A 13,847-nucleotide genomic window follows, 5' to 3' on the forward strand; every position below is an offset into this window, starting at 1 on the left:
TGCATCACAGTGACTGCTCTATGATGCTGCTGTGCCCGGCCGCTGTGCTACCCAGAGGCCAGCTGGGCTAGAGGGAGGTCTGGAGCTGCCTAGAATCATCGGCTTTTTAGGAAGGAGGTGTCAGAGACCAGACCCAGAACCACTGTAGCCGTATAAACCAGGAGCCTCCCAGAGCAGCCCCCACCCCTGGAGCGCGTCACCTTGACATCCTGCCACTTGTCTGGATGCTCTGCTCTCCCCCAGGCCTGGGCGCTCTCTGATTCCCCATGTACAAGAGAGACATGGGAAGATGAAGATAGGGATGTGGAAGGGGACCACATGAGGACACGGGGAGAACAAGAGCAGGGTCTGCCTCTCTTGTGCTGTGAGACGCTGCTGTGGATGAAGGTAGCCTTTACTCTGGGATTTCATGACCCTTGAGAGGGCTGGGGATATAACGCAGTTAGTAGAGTGTCTGCTTCATGGGCATCAACCCTGGGTTTATCTCCAGAACTGTATAAACCAGGTGTGGAGACACACACCTGTAACCCCAGCACTCAGGATGTGGAGACAGGAAGATCAGAAGTTCAAGGTCATTCTTGACTACTTATGGAGTTCGAGGCCAGCCTGGGCTACATGAGACCCTATCTTAAAAAAAAAATAGTATAAGGAGCCAGTGACATGGCTCAGAGGTAAGGACTCTTGTTGCTAAGACTGACAACTTGAGTTCAGTTCCCAGAACACCCCATGATGGAACGAGACTGACTCCAAGTTGTCCTCTGACTTGCGCTCAGGTGCCAAGGCACACATACACTCTTGCTTGCTTTCGCTCTGTCTTTCTCTCTTTGTATGTGTGTGCCCCTCTCATTTATAAAATCAGTAATTCTTTAAGATGAAAGAAAAGAAAAGGCCCTTGAGAGATCCCTGTGGCGCCCAGTGAACAGCGTGCTGACACCTGCAACAGATTACAGAGGCAGGGTGTCTGTACTTGTGTGCAGGTGTGTCCGTGCAAATATGCATGGTGCACTGTCTCTGCCTGCGCATGGATCAGAGACGGTGGTGACTGCATGACAACTACATCTTATCTGTGGTGCGGAGGGGGCTCATCTTCCCATACACACGCCTGCTCACGTCAGTGCATGCCTGGGACTGTGCCCATCAGACATACTCCTCTGCTGCATGGATGGAGCAGCATGCAGCCTGTGCCTATCAGACTTACTCCTCTGCCACACAGATGGAGCATCATGCAGTTTGTGCCTATCAGACTTACTCCTCTGCTGCATGGATGGAGCAGCATGCAGCCTGTGCCCGTGCCCATCAGACTTACTCCTCATGCATCTCCTACCCCGGGATTCAGGGGAGTGCTCGCTGTGATAGACAGGCCCATCTGAATGGGGCTTCTGCTAATCTGCCACAGTCTGCAAGCACAGGCCATATCTTCCCAGTCCACTGATGAGCACTTAGAGTACTGTGTGTTTCTACTAGGGAACTAGGGAGACTGGTTTTGGGGGGCACAGTCTGTGTCCCTTCAGGAAGCACAATCTGAAAAGATAAAGCACCTTGAAAAACTGCCAGGGAAGTCTGCAGAGGAGGAGTAACGGCTGCAGAACGGGGAGCATTGTCCACCAAGGACTGGAGTTTAGGGAAGGAGACAGGAAGCTTCCTCCTTAGATTAGGAGGAAGAGAGGGCAGACAGTGGTGGCACAGGCCTTTAATCCCAGCACTCGAGGGGCAAAAACAGCTGGTTCTCTGAATTTGAGGTCAGCCTCGTCTACAGAGTGAGTTTCAGGGCAGCCAGGGAAATTTTGTCTCAAAAAAAAAAAATAATCATAAACCTGGAGAGACAGCTTGGGTTTAGAGCACTTACTGCTCTTGCAGAAGATCTGGGTTCAATTCCTAGCACCTCAACCTTCCGTAACTCCAGTTCCAGGACATTTAATGCCTTCTTCTTGCCTCCACAGGTACCAGCCATTCATATGGTGCAGACATATGAAGGCAAAACACTACTCATATACATTAATAAATCAAGTAAATGAATCATTTTTTTTAAAAAGAAGAGGTGTCGTGTCAGGTGTCCTCATGGCCCTTGGAGGAGAGCGTAGTAGGCTACAGTCTAAGTCTAGTTTAGACAGAGAGGGGAAAGCTGGGCCCCGTGGCCCATGCTTGTAATCCCAGAACTCAGGAGGCTGAGGCAGGGGATTGCTCAGTTCTAAAGGAGCCTGGGCTACAGAGGAAAACCTTGCTTCAAAACAAAACAAAACAAAATAAAAGGGAAGAATTGAGGCCAGGGAGGGAGGGAAGATGACAGCTGAGATAACGAGAGGCAGCCCCCACTCAGAAAGCAGGTTCCTAAGCCTGCAGGGTTCTGTCTCAGGAGGGCTGTAGCCTAGGGGGTAACAGTCAGGTGAGGGCCCAGGTCAGACACAGGAAAGAACCCTCTGGGAGGTAGCATCTGGGCTGAGTTTTGAAGGACGGAGAGGAGTTGAGGAGACTGACTAGAGAGCGGGGAAACTGCTTTCCTCATAGCACAGGTAAGGTTGTGCTGGCCCCTGTGTTTGCCACGACTGAAGTCAGCAGCCAATCCCTGCTCCAGAGCCTTGGTAGCATGCGGCCAATGGTAGATTGTTCAGTTTCCCAGCTCCCTCCTGGTTCCAGAGCCTCAGTCCAACTCCCTGTTGTTCCACCAGGTTTCTCTCTCTTTAGCACCCAGTGTCACCTCTTCCTGTGTGGCCTAGACCAAGGCATGAAGGGGCTGTTCAGTACCAACTCACAACAGTGGCTGCCTGCCTGGGACCAGACTGGAAATCCCAGGCGAATGTTTGAGCTTCTATTAGTGGTCAGTGGGGGACACTGAGGATTCTGAGCACATTGACAACTTCATGAATCCAAGACTCACCAGTGAGCTTGACGGATTTAAGAAGCCTGTAGGGGAGTCAAGCAAAGGGCCCTGGGCAGCGGTGTGTGGGTGGGAGGGAGCTTAGTAACCAGCTCCGAGGGTGATGGAGAACAAAGGTAGATGCGGACTCTCACAATGGGAAACTCTCACTTCAACGGGGTCAAGTTTCCAAGGGAAAGCCACAGCTTAGACGTGTAGGGCAAAGTAGAGCAGGTAGCTCTCTTGAGCTGGGTAAGTTGACTCCAGCTCGCTGCCCCTCCAGGGTTGCAGGGTGCAGTACCCAGCTCTCCTTCTCTGCTGGTTTATTGTTTACTCCAGGGGGACAAGCAGATGGCAGCCAGGGTGGCAAGCCCTCTCTGGTCTGTCCGAGACCCTGACCTACACCTCAGCTTTAGCTTTGACTCAGGCAACTTCAGCCCACGCTCGGGGCAGTGTGAGGTCACTGGAGGACCACGTAGGGGAAGGGGGTTAGGGACAGGATGCGCTGGACGGGGGTTAGGGACAGGATGTGCTGGACTGCGCAAGGGTGAAGAGCAGGCCTCTCCCACTCTACCCATAGCTCATGTGTGGGACAAACCGGCCAGCTAGCAAGGGATGGGGCATACAGGGAGTGCAAAGGGCTTGAAGACAGACAAGAGACTCTAGACCACCCACGCCCCAACCTGCCTGCAACAGGATGGGTCTCTGGGCCTCAGCACATCTGGCATTGCCCTTCCCTCCCTGTCTCTGGGAAAAGTCCTGGTCTGAAGGGCTGGGATCCAACACGGCCTCCAGTCTGCTTGATCCTTCTCAGAGTCATTTATCAACCAGGGGCAACACTTGGACTTTGTTTTAATATAGTACTTTATTGTCCTGTAGATTCTGTTTTTTATTTAGATTTTTAAAATATTATTTTATTATTTATGTATATGCATGTGAAGAGGGGCAGCCATAGAGGGTGTGTGGCCCTTTGGAGCTGGAGTTATAGGCAGTTGTGAGCTGCCCCATGAGGGTGCTTGTAGAACTCAGGGCCTCTGGCAAGGCAGGCAGCACTCATCCACTGAGCCATCTCTCCAGCTCCTTTCGTTTTTAAGCAATATATCTGATAGAAGAGCCCACTAACATAGCGCAAAAATTCAAATGCACCACAAAGGTCGCCCTTTGACCTCATCGGGTCTACCGTCTTACCATTTTCTTTTCCACTCTTCCGTGTGCTTGCACGTGACGTGCACGACCACACACACGCTACACATGGTACACACTCGCACTGCTCCTTGAAGGACAGTTGTGCTGAAATGAATCTTCATTCGCATTTTCGCTAAACAAGGTGTTCTTTCGCCTAGTTACAATGTAATTTTCAAATGTCAGGAAATCAGCAATGCTGCTCCCTAATCTCCAGGTCTCGGTTCCATGAATCATCAGTTATCCTATTAACATCCTTACCACAGCGTGGCTTGGACCTCGGATGATGGCTGCCAGTGATGGAGGAGGATCATCTGTCTATGTGTTACTTTCATTGGTTAATAAAGAAACTGCCTTGGCCTTTGATAGGACAAAAAATTAGGTAGGCAGAGTAAACAGAACTGAATGCTGGGAGGAAGAAGGCAGTGAGCCAGATGCTATAGCTCTCCTCTCCAAGATGGACGCAGGTTAAGATCCTTCCCAGTAAGCCACCACCTCGTGGTGCTATACTCATGAATAGAAATGAGTTAATCAAGATGTGAGAGTTAGCCAGTAAGAGGCTAGAGCTAATGGGCCAAGAAGTGTTTAAAAGAATACAGTTTCCATGTAATTATTTTGGGTAAAGCTAGCCGGTGGCCGGGAGTCCTCCCGGGTGGCGGGAAGCAGCCCGCCACTCCATTTACGTGCCAGGCTTACATGTGTTGCCCTTGACACAGAGGAGGTTATTTGGGATAATGTTGGCATTATTGCTTTTTGCCCCCCTCCCTGTCCCCCTTATTCCTCCCCAGGGTCCCCACCATGCCTTTGGGCACTCCTAAGATCCAGATAGGACTGTGGCCATGTCCATCTCTCTAGGACATCAAACTCCTGAGGGTGGAGAGTGAGGGCCATTCCCTTCTGGGTTCCACCAGCTTAGCACAAACCTCACACCTGTGACCTTGAAGAGTCCCCAGCCTTAGCCTCCTGCCACCTGCGGGCCCTGGTCCCAGGTTTCCTGACTAGGTGGCTGCTCTTCATCTGCCTGCCACTCCCTCATATGGGATGTCTAGAGTTGTCTCTAGCCCCGAAATATCCATGTCCCAAACCTGTGTCACCATCCTGTCCCCACCACTTCCTTGCACATCAATGGCCCCACTGTTCTTGAATGATCTAGGCATGAGGCTTTCGAATTCATCACCTTCATGGCTGGTCATCAGCCACAGCAATTTTTCCCGCAAGCCATTGTTCATATCCACCAACCCCTTCCGAGGGCTCTGATCCCCTCTTTCTTAGACTCTGTTTTGGTCTGAAATCTGGATGCTTCTGTCCACTTTCTAAATGGCCAACCCCAGCAGAGCACTAGGGATCGTGCTGGGACAGACCCTCCAAGAAACACACAGCATCCCTAGTAGGAAGGGACTTAAAATCCACAAGTGTGCCTCCCCTTCCCACTCCCCCCAACTGCACACCCAAACAAACTTCTTAGCAAGGAACCTTCCTGCATCCTGGAAGCTGGGGCCCAGGAGAGGTTGGGGACACTGACTACTGTGGTTAAGCCCGGAGCAGAAAGAAGGAACCCTAAAGGGTATGTGAAGGGCACCAAACTGCGAGTTGACCTTTCGAGAATGTTCTTGTCTCCCAAGCTCGATCCTGCCCACCATCGCCACTGCTCATGCCCTCTGCCCACCTCCACTGGGCCCTGTCCTTGGTCAGACACAGGGTAAGGACACAGATGCCGCACACTGATACCATCCACGCTGTGCACACACACAAGGGGCAGCAGGTGGCATTCTTCTGAGATCCGGAGCGTGGCAGAGGACAGTGGAGCTAAGCCTTGAAGAATGAGCAAGAGTCTGTGCAGAGCCAGACCTGGGCAAGGAAAGTAGCGGGCATGGAGTTAGTAGGGACTTGGAAGTGTTTAGGGGAGGTCAAGCTGGGAAAGGTGAGGTGGCCAGACTGGAGGACAGTGAAGCAAGTGCTTGTGGACTCAGGGACTTCTGATCAGAGATGTGTGGCCTCGGAAACCCTTCCTGCCATCCATAACTTCTGTCTTCTAAATGGGGTCAGCTTCTCCAATCTGGCCCATGGGAAAGCAAGAGGGTACCTCCTCAGCACTTGCCAGTTTGCACGGAGCCGCAGAAGAAAGGACCTGACCAGGGTGATTGTCTGTCTTTGGGAAAAGCCAGGCAGGTCATTTTCCCGAGTCTAGACGGTTGGGGGTGAAGAAGGAAGGTGCCCCAAGTTCCTCTGAGGAGGACAGGCTGGGTGATAGGCCTAGCTGCTGGGAATTCTGGGAAAGAGCCACAGTGCCCACAGGGCCTCGCCAAAGCAAACCAAGCTGTGCTGGCTCTGCCTCCCTGTGCTAGGGGGTGGAGGGGGGGTGGGGGGTGTCTGCCCCGGGGGAACGGGAGGAACCGGGTGGCGGATTTGTGTTTCCACTTGATTTCCTCGGTTGTTTTCCAAACGTGGTAGCGGTATCCTGAGGGGCGGGGTGGAGGCGGAGAAGCCACCGGAAGGCGCCATAGCCCCACTGCTGCCTACCCCCATGTGACTTGGCTGACGACAGTACTGCGTGGAAAGGCCTAGAGGCTTCCGTCCCGGGCTGCTGGACAAGTGGGTGGCGTTGACCAAGGCACTGGGCCCACACGGGCCGCACCCTGCGTGATCCGTTGTCTCCAAGCAGGCTGCCCCACTTACGAGGAACCTTTGATCCTGTGAGTTAAGAGTGATCCTGGTGGTGGCTGACTCCCAGACTCGATGTCATCCTGGGGGCCAGGTCCCTTAACAGGCCTGGGGCGTACATAGCTGCCTCTGTCTCCCTAGCTTCCTCTTCCTGCTCCAGCTACCCCCTAAGCTCTTTCCTACTGCCTGTTTGCAGGTCCACCATTCTGGGTCTTGCTGCCCGTCCCACCTGGATACCCCATTCTCGCTAGTGTCTTTCTTGCCTTCTCCGGCTCCAGGCTCTGGTCACTGCCTCAGCGGTGGCCTTACTCATTCCACTCACCCCTGCTCCCTCCGAATTCCTCCCTCTCCTCAGGATCTGCTCGGACACTGTCTGGTTGTGGGATAGTGGACCAATCCCAGCCTTTGTGAGGCTTCCAGCTACTCCTCTGAGCAGTGGAATTATTCCAGAAGAACCAACGACCCCCCGCCCCTGCTGGGTTGGTAGGAGAAGTGCCTGAGGTAGTTACCGTCCCTAACCTCACAGCAGCTGTCTGCCTGAGACTTTGCTCTGAGACTCAGTTTCTCCTTCTGAAAAATGAGAATAACAACGGTACTTTCCCTGTGTGATGGAAATCTGGCTTCCTGGAGAGGTCAGGCCTGTCAGTGAATCTGGATAAAACCACAGAAGCTGGAATCTCATAGCCCAGCGAAGCAGAGGCCACAGGGCTAATGGGAGTTTTAACAAAATCAAAACCACACTGAATTATTTGTTTACTTATTTATTTACTTATTGAGACAGTGTCTCACCCTATGGCCCTAACTGGCCTGAAAATCCTGTGTAGACCAGGCTGGCCTCAAGCTCACAAAGCTCTACCGGTCAGCCTCCATCTCCCGAGTGCTGGCTGGCACTGAAGGTGTGCTCTACCATGCCTGACTGGGTCACTGATTTTTAGTAGGAACTTGGGCTCATTTGTGAGAGCATCAGGCTCTGTAACTAAACTGAGGTTAATAACTAATTATTTAAATTATCTTTTGGTGATGCTCCCTATATGCCAGGCCAGGGTTTAACTGAGGAGCCAGGCTCATCCCTGAAGTTTATTGTTTTACTGGACAATCTCCGAGAAAGCCGCCAGCATGGTCTTCGTTCTACGGGTGAGAAAAACAAAGACCCGGCGAGATCAGGACTTGCTCAAGGGTGTGTCTTAGTGGAAGAGTTTACATGAGAATGTAGACAAGGGTCTTCTTATGGCGTGGTCCTCTCTCTTTTCTGCCTGTCTCCCGATGCTCCCTGTACAACCTGTAGCAGGAGCCCACCTGCTGGTTGACGTTGTGAATTGTGTGTGCCCGCATGCCTGGATCCCTTCTCCTGTTTCTATCTGATGCCTTCCCTGCACTGGGCTTTTCTCTTGACACCATCCTAAGGCCTTGAAGTGGACAAGGTACAAGGGTGCCAAGTCGTGGGGCTGCCCAAGGGCCCACAGTGGAGCCACCACCTATGGTGTCAGGCCCTCTGACTCATGGCAGGGGCCTTGCATCTTGCTGAGAATGCCCAGGCCTAGCCTGATTGCCCCACAGCTGTGTCTCAGCAAGCCCAGCCAGTAGACTTACTGAGTGACGCTGACCTCAGCTGAGTGACCTCTCTCTGCCCTCTGAAGAATGAATTCATAGTCTCTTGCCCCACCTCCCCCCCCCCCCACCACCCCTGCCCCCTGCCACCCCTCTCTGAGACAGGGTCTCCCTATGTAGCTCTGGCTGTGCTGGAACTTATGTAGACCAGGCTGGCCTCGAACCTGGACAGATCCTCTTGCCTCTGCCTCCCGAGTGCAGGGATGAAAGGCATGTGCCACAATGCCTGACTGAATTCTCTATTTTAATGGACCACAAATCTGTTGAGTGGCTGTGGCTGTACACTGGCACGTAAAGCTTCAGGAGGCCAAGCCCAGCCCGACTGAGCGGAAACCCTGCAGTCAAACTCTGCTTTTGTGGGCCATTTTGAAGGCACCACAGCAAGATGGGACTGGTGGGGGGCTGTCCCTAGAAACAGTCCAAAGGAGGGTCTTCATGCTATATAGTCAAGGCATAAGTTGTAGATGAGGTTTGTCCTCTAGAGGTGCTGTTCAGGGGCCTGTCACCCACCCACCGGTGACCAAGGAGTTCACCTTACACACCTACTAGGAAGAATTCCCACTCCAGGCACTTAGTAGGTATTGTGTAAACATTAGCGGCAAGAACTGGATGATAGAGGGGCAGCCACCTAAGAAGGAGGGGCCTGTGGAAGTAATCCCCAAAGGTGTAGCAAAGTTCTTCAGGGTCTCCAGCGTCTATGCCTGAGACCCCCATGACATCATACCCATGGACAGCCAGGGTCCTTGTCTCAATGCAGCACAGATTACATCAACCCCCCACCCCCTGTTCCAAGCTTTGGTGGACCCCTGACGTCGTCCCTTCCTTTAGTCTTCACAGCTGGGCTCCTGACCCTCAGTGTTTGACCTCTCCTGCAGCATTGGCCCCCTGCCTGCTCCTAAGCTCAGCAACACTTTCCCTTTTGGGGCCTTGGCATGTGATCTCTCTGTCTAGAATATTCTTCTACACATCTTCCTTCTTTCATTCAGAATCTTAGTCCAATGTCACACTCTTTTTGTGGTTCTCCCTTCCTCTCTTCCCTCCCCCTCTTCCTCCTCCTCCACCACCTTTTTTTTTTTTTTCAAGACAGGGTTTCTCTGTGGTTTTGGAGCCTGTCCTGGAACTAGCTCTTGTAGACCAGGCTGGTTTCGAACTCAGAGAGATCCGCCTGCCTCTGCCTCCCAAGTGCTAGGATTAAAAGCGTGTGCCACCACCGCCCACCTTTTTATTGACAGGGCCTGGCACTTTCTCTGTAGCCCAGGCTGGTCTAGAACTTGAGATTCTCCTAGCTCAGCCTTGGGAGTCCTGGGATCATGGGCGTGCACCATTGCAGCTGCAGCGATTGTGTTTCTCATGGCCCCCTCCCTCCTGGTTTGCCCTGATGTCAGCTTATGGGTTTATTGTTCATCTCCCTCTCGTGAACATTGACTGCAAGGGCAAAAGCAGGCCATTTCTCCATGGGTATAGCCCCTGGGCTGGAACAGCGCCGAGGACACAGCCCGAGTTCCATCATTGTTTGAAGACCTTAGGAAGGGGGAAGGGAGGGGGGGAGGGAGGAAGGAAATTGAAGGGAGGGAGGAAGGCGTGAAGGAAAGAGTGGGAATGGAGGAGGAAGGTCAAGAGAAAGGGTAGGAGGGGGAGAGGACGCAAAAGCATCTTTTAGTGTCCCCTGCCCTGTTCTAGAAGCCTGGGCACCAAGAATAGTACATAGAAGGTGGGGCAGCAGGAGAAAGCTGGGCTGGGAATAAAGAAATTCAATTAGATTTGAAGAACTTCCTATAAGACAAAACAGAGCAAAGATGGGAGGCACTTTGTCAAGGAGAGACAGCTTCCCTGCAGTACCCTTGGAACTGGGTAGACCAGCCATGGGACCTGAACCCAGAAGATGTCAGGAATCAGGGGGTTCCCCAGAGGGCAGGCGATCTTGAAGGCCCTTCTCATGGCTCATCCGGCCAGGCCTAGGCAGGTAGAAGCCCGTCTATGGATCGTCCCCAGGCCAGAGGCAGCTGGGATTTGGCCAAGCGGCCATGTTGGGAGTCTGGTTCTGACTAACAGAGAGGGCTGGGAGACAGGAAGTCCCACTGCTCTGGACCCCATAGGCCCCTCCAGCTCCTACTTCTCCCTGCCTCCCACAGTGGCCTCAGGCCCCTGTGCCCGCGCCCATGGGGTTAAATCTCTCCCTGTCTCTCTCTGCTCCAAGTTGTTTTCCAAGCGAGGCAGAGAATGGTTCTCTTGTTACCAACATGGCTTCTGGGCATTGGGTAATGCGCTCCCTCTTCTCCCTGCCCCATGTCACAAAGGGACCTTTTGTTCCTCTCCCGGCCCCTCTCTCTGGCTCTTCTCTGCCCCCCACCCACCCTAACTCCCTCCTCCCCACGCCTCCTGGCCTACTCTGCTGCACCCCTGGGCTGCAGGAGTGACCGTGGCCTGGCCGTGCTGCCCTCCTTCTTCCAGGGCGCCTAGGGAGGAGAAAGGACCTTGGCGGTCGCGGCGGCCATTTTGAAAACTGTCCTTCTAGGCTGTCCGCGGCTTCTCTGAGGCTTCCAGGGCTGGAGGAGCCACTCTGGGGGAGCCTAGGGCTCAACTGAGGTCCTGGGGCCCACTTTCTGCCACCAGGCTGAAAAGGGACCTTCATCTTCCAAGCTTCCAGCCCAGGCGGCTCAGCACTGAGACAAGATACTTTTCAGTCAGCCATCTCGTCTACACAGCGGCCTCCTGGGGCCAGGAAGTTGCTGTCCTGGAAGGTGGAGACTAGGGCTCAAGGGGGGAGTGTTGGTGTCAAGGCCTCGGTGTGCAGGTGCTATGGTTGGGGCCAAGGCACAGGTGTTCCCCAGCAGACCCCTCTAGAGAGAGCAACGCACACACTGGGTCTGGCCTCTAGAGAGGGCCAAAACCAAATTCCCTGGAACTTTGCAAAATGAAACAGACTGTGTCTGAGATGGGGAGTGTCAGGAAGCCAGCCAGACAGTGAATGAAGCGTCCGCTCCCTGGGAAGCTTATGCCACTGTGGCCTCCCACAGCCACCCCGCAAAATGGAAGGACTGATGATAGCACTTTTTAAATGAGGAAACTGAGTCACAGGGAAGCTACACAATCGGGTCCTGGATCTCACCCCCACTGACTCCAGTTCACTTGTTTTGTCTTCCAGGACCACTGCCTGCCCACCCCAAAAGAGCCTAGTGCCTGGAAGGAGAGGGACAGGAACACTTGGGTGGATTCCACCGCCTGGCCATGTCTAGAATCCCAGAGGCCATGGCTCTGAGGAGGCTGGGCTCAGCGGCCAGAACACTCACTGACTGCTCCATCTCTCCCATTGGCATGGACAGAGCATGTTCACAGGCTGGGAGTATGTGTGTTCCTCTGTTTCTGTTCTGCTGGGCTTGTGTCGTAGGGGGCAGAGACAGCCATGAACTTGAGGACTCGTTGGGATGGGTGGTGAGGGGCACTGGGAGAGTGGGGGAGAGTTGAACAACTGTGGCCCTCAAAGAGAGGGGTTGAGTCTCAAATGCTGCGAGTCAGGATGCCTGGATACACTGAGGAATCCTTCTTCTGTCTGGAAGCTGAGGGTGAAAAGCTTCCTGGAGGAGGCGCTAGAGATTAGCTCCAAATGGAGGCTGAGGTAAGAAGCAGGGAGGAGCTGCTACTGGGGGGAGGCAGGCAAGGAGGTGGTGCATGGTGTGTGGGAGGGAGAAGTCCCATAGCCCATATGTGCCCTAGGTGGAGCGTGGAAAATGAGGGGTGCCATGTGAACCCAGAGGACTGATGGTGGCTATTGAGAAGACGCTTGGATCCTGAGGGCAGAGGGAAGCTCTATGTATGTGTGTGTATGTATGTATGTATGTGTGTATGTATGTATGTTTGAGACAGAGTCTGTCTATGTAGCCTTGGCTGTCCTGGAACTCTATATGGGCCAGGCTGGCCTCCAACTCACAGACACCTGCCTGCCTCTGCCTCAGTCCTGGGATTAAAGGCTTGTGCCATTAGCCCTAACTACTCACTGAGTTTATAGAGTCAGATTTATGTGTTCTAGAAAGTTCTCTGCCCTGTTGGCTAGGTCTGTGCCAGCCTGGCTTACTGTTGGGCCTCCAGCACCTAGCACAGTGCCCAGCAGATGTCAAAGCTTTTGAATCAGTGGGTGGTGCGGGCGGCATCCGTGGAGGCAATGGCTCTCTCTACTGTGGCACTGAGGCCTCAGTCTCCTCCTGGGTAAAATGGGGTGACAGGTGCCCGCCTGGTGGGCATGTTGCAGTGGTTGGAGAAACGTGGCAGGATTACCTACGTGGCTCATGTATGGCCAGCACTCTGGTATGGGGTCTTCTTTGGGGGAATGTGGAGGCTGGGACCCTGGGTGGGGCAACAGAGATCATGCCAACAGTGATGGTCTTCACATAGCCCCCAAACAAGCCAGGAAGGAGGAAGGTTGCTTTTCCTGTCACATCATCCAGGTAGATGAGGCTCAGGTAGGAACCTGACTTGCCCAAGGCACCTCCACCTCTGAGTGGTAGGCGGAGAGTCACTGGATGCCAGCTTGTACCACCTCGAGGATCGGGATGGGTGAGACTTTGAGACTTGGAAATGGACCAGATGGTGGGGGCAGGCACAAGACAGGGAAGGGATCAAGATCAACCCACCCCCTATGTTTTTGGTAGATAGATCATGCCATTTCATAGCAAGGCAAAGCAGTTTGAGTACTGTGAGCATGTATGTGAGGAGACACTATGAGGTCTGGGGGGGGGGCAGGGGCGGTCTCACAGCTTGGGACTGGGAAAAAAAGGGGTGAATGCCCCCCCCCATGCTAGGGCAAGGCCAGGGAGATGTGTGGAAAGTTGTAGATCCCCTGGGCATGGAGAAAGGAGGGAAGGAGGATGCTGCTGGCTTGTCTTCCTGCCACAGGGGGTCATAGAGGTCAGGTGACCAGCAATGTGGCCTGGAAAGACAGGAGAGATGCTTCAGAGAGAAAGACCTGGGCCCTGGACCGTCCCCAGAGCAGAGGTGGGTGTGTTTGAGAAAAAGGACTTGCTGGTGGTATCTGGGGGCAACACCAACTCCCTTGGACACAGGAGGGGGATGGAGGACCACAGTCTAGGAACACTGTTTTCTACAGGGTGAGAGAAAGGAGGGATGGGGAAGGAGAGATACTGATGGTGCATGGGGAAGGCTTCGAGGGGAAGATCACCCAGCAGGCAGGAGAGTCAGGGAGGGAGGGTCTGGAGACAGGAGCCATCTGATGGTGGGGGAGGGGAGCTGAAGTGGCATTTCCATGCTGCAGTTGGAGGTGGCTTCATAGAGCTTGGGGTGCCCTAAGAACTGGCATCTCCAGGTCTAGAGAGGGCATGAGGGTGCATAGAGCTTGGGGTACGCTGAGAGCTGGCATCTCCAGGTCTAGAGAGGGCACGAGGGTGCATAGAGCTTGGGGTACGCTGAGAGCTGGCATCTCCAGGTCTAGAGAGGGCACGAGGGTGCATAGAGCTTGGGGTACACTGAGAGCTGGCATCTCCAGGTCTAGAGAGGGCATAGAGCTTGGGGTGCCCTGCGCTGGCACCTC

At 53.7% G+C, this 13,847-nt stretch overlaps 1 long non-coding RNA gene across 2 annotated transcripts in view; it reads left to right on the top strand.

Moving 5' to 3' along the window:
• The window catches only part of LOC121461178, a 55,128-nt gene that overhangs the window by 37,853 nt on the left and 3,428 nt on the right, over positions 1 to 13,847 (top strand). The window contains exons 1-2 of one of the 2 annotated variants that reach the window (XR_005976169.1): positions 6,603 to 6,729; positions 11,451 to 11,648. This is a non-coding gene — a long non-coding RNA (uncharacterized LOC121461178). Of the gene's footprint in view, positions 1 to 6,602; positions 6,730 to 11,450; positions 11,649 to 13,847 lie in introns of those variants that run through there. The other variant, XR_005976168.1, reaches the window with a different exon arrangement.

The sequence above is a fragment of the Microtus oregoni genome, unplaced genomic scaffold (genome assembly GCF_018167655.1).
Source record: "Microtus oregoni isolate MIOR12 unplaced genomic scaffold, Mior012 000022F_ref0000154, whole genome shotgun sequence".
NCBI classification, from domain to species: domain Eukaryota; kingdom Metazoa; phylum Chordata; class Mammalia; order Rodentia; family Cricetidae; genus Microtus; species Microtus oregoni.